Consider the following 6,855-nt stretch of genomic DNA (forward strand, 5'->3'; position numbering starts at 1 on the left):
GCATTGCTTTTCAGAGGAACTCATGAACAATTCATAAAGGCAGCCTGATCCTAATACCTTTCACAAAACCCTCACCTGTCCTTCCCTTTGTTTTATATCAACATTTATTTTAGACTAATGGAACTATTATTGTAGTACTGCACACACTGTTTAATTGATAAGTGCAGAGGAGATGTTTTTAAGTCCAACCAGTTTGGATGGAGTTCATTCTAAAGGCAAAAAAAAATCTCTTGACCAAGTGATAAATGACTCATTGGTATTGATCCACACCAGCAGAAACATCAAGGACATTTTGTGATATTGGAAAGTAAAAACTATTTTCATTTCCTTTCCCCTTTGAATTGACTACTATGGCATGAAAACATCATATTACGTTCATTTCACTGTTTGCAACAACCATAAACTTTGTGGCACTCAGTGTTTGCAGAGTAAGTGAGTGCATATCAGAAAAACATTATTGCCTGAAGTGATTCATTATAGATATTGAATTACTTGTAATGTCGGGTTCTTTTTCAGATTACTGTTCAGGTTATCATTTATTTTCCATTATGGTGGTAGCTTCCTGTTGCTGGGCCGAAGAGGGAAAATACACTGGAAACCAATTTACTAGTGACAACAAGGTGGCGGATTAGTGAGCCAATGGATGGGTGACTTGATGGTTGAAAGCCCTTATCCAGTTGCTGTTGCTCTGAAGTGTTAACATAGCCACTAAGAATGACTGGACGATAGATACCAGGTTTGGTGGGGTGCTGGTGAGTTCACCCAATGGTTGAGTTGAGCAGTGCTTTGATCAATAGGATAACATCAGCATGCACACATGCTTTGATTGACAATGTAACATTAGCATTTGCTAATTAGTGCAAAGCACAATGGGGAGGTTGATGGGCAATGGGCAATCACATCATTATTAGTGTAGGAGCTTTTCAAGACCACGTGGCCTAATGGATAAGGCGTCTGACTTCGGATCAGAAGATTGAGGGTTCGAGTCCCTTCGTGGTTGAGATCACCCTGAATGTGGAAGCATGTTCACTCTTATGTTAAGCACAATGAAAGATCAAATGAAATTTAAGGAGACTGTGGACATGAGTTTCAAAACCTCACATGCAAGCTAAAAATGATCTGAATTCCCATCCATGGGAGTGAACCTGGTGGTTACAACAGATTATAATTCAAGTAATGGAACCTGAAGTTCCAGCCTGACTCAGGGAAAGCATGAAAGAAGTACTTTCCTCTGTTAAAAACAAAGAAATGGACAATGTCTGCATTGATTCCACTAGCGATAACATGCGAAGCAAGTGCTCTTACATTTAAGCTAGTTCACCAGCACAGAAGTGTCAGTCTTCATTATATTGTCTAATGAGTTTACTTCTACATTGTAAATATCTGAGGTTTTAGTGACCATGTGGCCTAACGGACAAGGTGTCTGGCTTTTAGATCAGAAGATTAAGGGTTCAAGTGTGATCGTGGTTGAAAGAGCCAACTGGATTTATAGAAAGATCATGGACATTATTTTAAGCACTATGAAAACATCTGTGTCTCTCAGCCCTTTGTCCCATTAATAACTCTAGCTGACCGCATAGTTTTTGTTCAGTTTCTGATTATAGATTAATTATATTACCCACCCTTAACCAAGTTGCTAGAAATCACAATGTTATTTTTCATGCAGCTACCTATCTTCCTTTCAGCAATGTTGGCAAAATATAAATACTGTTAAAATTGTCCCACCATGGGACTCAGGCTCATTAAAACACTTTACTCTAACCATTTGGGGAACTGGCTCAGTTATGTCCATGGCCCATTTTATGTCCTAAACTCAAGTGTAATGAGCTCAGTGCATTATGATACTTGGAGAGCAGTTATTTAAAGTGTTACAATGTTCTTTGCTTAAACATATTATGCAGCACAGCTGAAATGGCTTTGGGCTTATTAGAGACCTGAACCACTTCACATTTTCCTTTTAGACGATCAGTTGACACTTTTATTCAAGTAAGTAAGGGCAACTGAGAAAAAGCTTCAAATCCTAGATCCCACTTGGATCTCACTTAGGACACTTGTCACATTTGTGACCCAGAATCCATGAAATAGTGCTCTTAGTGCTCTTAGACTGAGCAGTAAATCAGTAGACTGATACTGCTGACATGTCCAGCAGGTGATCAAAGTCACCATAGCAAGAATCGTTACAAAATGAAAAAGAGCTCTTATCTACAGTATTATCTGTAATTTTATCTCAAATGTGCTCTAATGGCTGTATTATAGTTGCTCTAGTTACATCAATATGTTCTTTCTGTTGTATTCTTATCTGTATCATAATTCTATGCTGCTGCTGCAACATAGTTGCCCAGGGCAATCACCAAGTTTTTAAACTAATATTAATCTTAAAAGGGAACAAAATATCCAGATATTATCTGGAAGGTTTCACACAGCAGTTCACACATATCTTTGTATCGCTGCATCAAATGCAGCCATGTCCACCTAATTTTAGACAATGTGTTAAGTCATGCCTTGCAAGTTTGATAAACATGGTGAAAGGCAGTGTAAAATTAGTTATTCACATTCACAGAGGTTTTAAGTTACATAGTTTCTAAAAAGATCTTTCTAACTGGACCTTTGCTCTAATTCCTCCAAACGTATTTGCTTACTACCTATAGTAGTAAGCAAATGTGCCTTTCAAGACCAGGGAGCACATCAAGAACAAACCAGTTAGTTTGGGAACGTTTCTAATCTGGAAACCCTCTGCAATGGGTCTGATGTCGATGTAAACAATAGCCAATGGGTTCCAAGACTATATTTTGGCCAACGTGTTTTGCCTCTTTTGGTGTCTTTTGGTGTTTTGGACTGTTAATTTACAATCAACACATGCCTGCTCAAACATGATTGGTCAATACTACTCAAACTAAAAAATGGAATACAAACAAAAACCAGAACATATTCATATGCAATATCTATTTTTAGGGATTAGTGGAGTTACTTTTTACATTAAAAAATATATTTTTTAGGCAACCAGAATGTTGCCATTAACTTTTATAAACAGAAAACACAATGTAAAAGGGTCAGAGTTCTAAGATAAAAACACACAAAATAAATCACAAGCATCAAGCATACCCTGTTCCATTGTCTATTTTTCTATAAATGGTACCATCACTTTTAAAATTATGCACAAATAAAGATATTTGAAACTAGCAACTGAGACAATAAACTCACAAGGAAAATGTATTGTATTGAGGTAATAAATCAAGTGCAGTAAGGTCGTTTTCTCCGGGACTTTCCAATAATCTGACTTCTTTTGGCAACCAATGGAGTCGCCCCCTGCTGGCCATTAGAAGGAATGCAGGTTTAAGGCACTTCCACATTGACTTCACAAATATTGAAAAAATGTTTTTGTTCTTATTGAAAAGATAACCCAACAATTTGACTTGAATTTTATTCTGCCTATCCTTGCACATTTTTGGGAACATGCAATGGTTTTACCAGCATACTGTAAATTATAAATTATAATGAACTTTAGAAAGCAGTTGAGGTATTTACGTCTTACTGTGACCCACCTTTGGCCCTGACAAAGTGCTTGACAACCACAGCAGATTCAGTTCGGTAGTGCTTAGCAGTCAGAGGATTCACTGTGCGCCTGGTAGGGAGTGTGATGTTGTCAGCTTCTAAAACTCTAGCCTGGCTCAGTGGCTGGCTCAGTGAGACACTGGGATGTGTGTGTGTGTGTGTGTCTGTCAAGGTGCTTTGTGTTAGTTTTGCTCTGCTGAGCACTGCTCTAGTTTCACACAAGTCATCTTCTTTGTCTCAGTCGTCTTTCCTACTCTTCTTCATTTGTTTTCCCATGGCTTCTCTCTGTTTTACTCCCTGTTGTTTTTCTCTGACATTTATCCCTTCCGATGCTCGTTCCGTTTCCTTTTTCTTGAAAATTAATGCCGCAGGTCAGGTCACAGTGTACAAAACGGGTTCAGCTATCTTCACTGTTGAGGAAAACACAAGCCACTGCAGTGTCAGCTGGTATTAAGGTTTACAGAGTCTTTCATAGGCCGTGCACTTTTCATGACCCTGAACTGAAAATTCCTGTTTAAGCAAGTAATTTATCTACTATCACATTTTCAGTCAAATTAATGTTTTTTCATTAAAAAAAAACAGGGCATATCTTTAGGCTACATATTCTTGCCTTATTTAAAGATGACAAACTGCTTGGCTGTGATACGTCTGAGAATCTTGACGGCAATACCACAATCTGTAATTGTGTTGGGTGAACAGAGCAAAGTGATAGATTTCATACATAGATGAATAAGTGGGCAAACATTGGAGTCACTGGAGTGGGGATGATGCACCAACTACCACTTGAGAACTGTCTCAACAAGATGAGGCAATAAAGTGCACTTTAAAGGAAAGTAGTCTGGACTCAGCTCTGCTTGAGTGAAGGACACCAGGCCTTGGTGGTTTAATAATAGCTTTTTTATAAGGCACTTTTCAAAAGTTATAAAGGGCTTCACATACAATTAAAGATTCTAAGCGAACAATCAATAAAATGTGTTAAATGCATCCCTGATCTTTTGTTGCAAGAGTGCATTGTGGTATTCAGACTAGTTTTAATGCATGACTAATATTAGTAATGAATACATAAATGAATTGGAAAAAGTATGATTGTACAACAGAGTTAACATGCTGGTCAAAGTTCAGGTAGTTATCAAAGGTAATAGCGATTCCGGTTTCTGCAAGAGTTAGCAGTGTTAGACTGGAGGGGGCCAAGATGGGAAGAAATATGATTCTGTGATGAATATGGGCATATGATGATAATCATCAAGGTAGAAGATTTGATGCAATCCAGACATTGATTTCTGCGATGCACATGTGAAGGTTTTTTAATTGATTGAAGTAGAAGGTATAATTGTGTGTCATCGGCATAGAAATGGTAGCTTATATTGTGATTTTTAATAAAATGACCAAGTGGTAGCATGAAGATAGAGAGTAGAAAGGGCCCATTAATAGATCCCAGTGGAGTTCCATATTTAAGCAGTACTGCAGAAATTCCTCATCTGACCTCAATACCCACCCACCACCACTTTTCACACACTAGGTTGACTAGTGAAAGAGCAGTGATTCTGCATTGGAGGTTTTAGGTATCTATTTTAGCTTTTGATTGGATTTTTCAAAGTAGTGACCTACCTTATCTAGCTTGCCTGCTGTACGTTTGAATCTCAGATTGTAGTGAAGTGCACAGACATAAACAGATATAAGTCAGTAGAGCCAAGATCTTTTAGGGGAAAGAAAAACCTATTTTAAGGAGGGGGGATTTTATTTTAAATATTTCAAATATATACTAATATAGTATTATTACAAATATAAAACCTCTCCTGGAGTGGTTGCTGGTTGATTACAATATGACAACAGATATGAGAGTGGTGTAAAAATATTCCTTTGACATCCACATATTAAATATCACAATTATATTACATTTTAAAAAAGCCATGGACTGTATGCTAAACTTTATTTAGGATTACGAGTTTAAATTTGCCAACCAGATACAGTATCTGTCTACTCCAAGCAGCCTTCTATATACTCAAACATTCATCAAATTTAGAATTCGAATGAATCCATTAAAAACGCCATGTGGACTTTTATTTTCCCACTTGTAGTGCTATGGTAAATCCTTTTTGAGAGCTGGTTGTAATCATTTGCACACTGCAAATCCTTGACAGGATGTAAAACAATGTAGGTTGCAATCTTCTAATTCTTTTTGATTTTTAAATTAAAGTATACAGTAAATGTAAGCAACATTGTACCACAAGGTTCATTTCAGTTCATCTACCTTCCCTCTTACTTCAACAGTAGAATCATATCTGATTTAATGCGATGTACACTTCCTTCCAACATGTGGTTTTGAGCCAGAATCTGTTAACAAGAGGATTGCTGCCACTCTGGTCTCACTGTGTCAATATCCTCTTCATCATCACAGTCATCACTGTCTCTCAGGGTTTTTGCTGTCTTGGCCTTTCGTCTGACCTGTGGATGTGACTCAGCAGAGGGGAGGTAAAAGGCAACAGTGACAGCAAGGCGGACATCCCCGAAGTGAGAAAGAACCTCTTGTGGTTTGTAATGTTGCTTTGACCTTTTCAGAAGCTTCGTGTGCTTTGATGTAATTGTTGACATGTGATTCCCAGGGTGTACAAACTGCTGCTCCTCAGTGGACTGACGGCTTCCTGATTGGAACACTTGGTCCCGCTGAGAGGCCGAAGAGCCTGCCTCAGACATCCTGGAGCTGTATAGCTGGGGGCTACGGCTCTCTCTGTGGATGCTACCCGCCAACAATCATTATGTTAGTGATGGAAGTTGGTTGGCTGTAATAAGGTTCCCCAGAGCTCTGATCCACACAGGTAGAGCCTCCAGCTAGCTCCTGTTATTGTAGGGGATCTCTGAATATAACAAAATGTATTTGTAACTAACAATCTGTTTAATATTGGTCCAATAAATCATTTAATTCCTCAGACTATAATCAGAAAAGTGAAAATGAGCTTCTAGAAAATGCCTAAAGCCCTATATATTTAGAAATATTAAAATATATGTTATACTATATTTATAATTACATTTTTTGATATAAAAAAGAAAGAAAAATATTTTCACATTTGGGAAATAAAGTGAAAAATGACTTAAATGATTGACGATCAAAGTAAAATCGAGGTCAGATGTTGGCAATTCATTTTAATATTGATCGATTCATTAATTAATGATTGTTTCAGCTCATTTATAATTTAAAGAATACAAGCTTACCATGTTGAATAGCCCTATGAATGTTTTATTACTCTACATATATCGTACTCTTAATCTGATAATGATTTTTTTTTAGGTATGTAAAATAAGTTT

General features: G+C 37.4%; 1 non-coding gene across 1 annotated transcript; it reads left to right on the plus strand.

Moving 5' to 3' along the window:
- Positions 1-927: 927 nt before the first annotated feature.
- Positions 928-1,000, plus strand: trnar-ucg (transfer RNA arginine (anticodon UCG)). The gene has a single exon. It is a non-coding gene; the product is annotated as a tRNA-Arg (tRNA).
- The last annotated feature ends 5,855 nt before the right edge of the window (positions 1,001-6,855 follow it).

This window comes from Centropristis striata, chromosome 16, assembly GCF_030273125.1.
Source record: "Centropristis striata isolate RG_2023a ecotype Rhode Island chromosome 16, C.striata_1.0, whole genome shotgun sequence".
NCBI lineage: Eukaryota > Metazoa > Chordata > Actinopteri > Perciformes > Serranidae > Centropristis > Centropristis striata.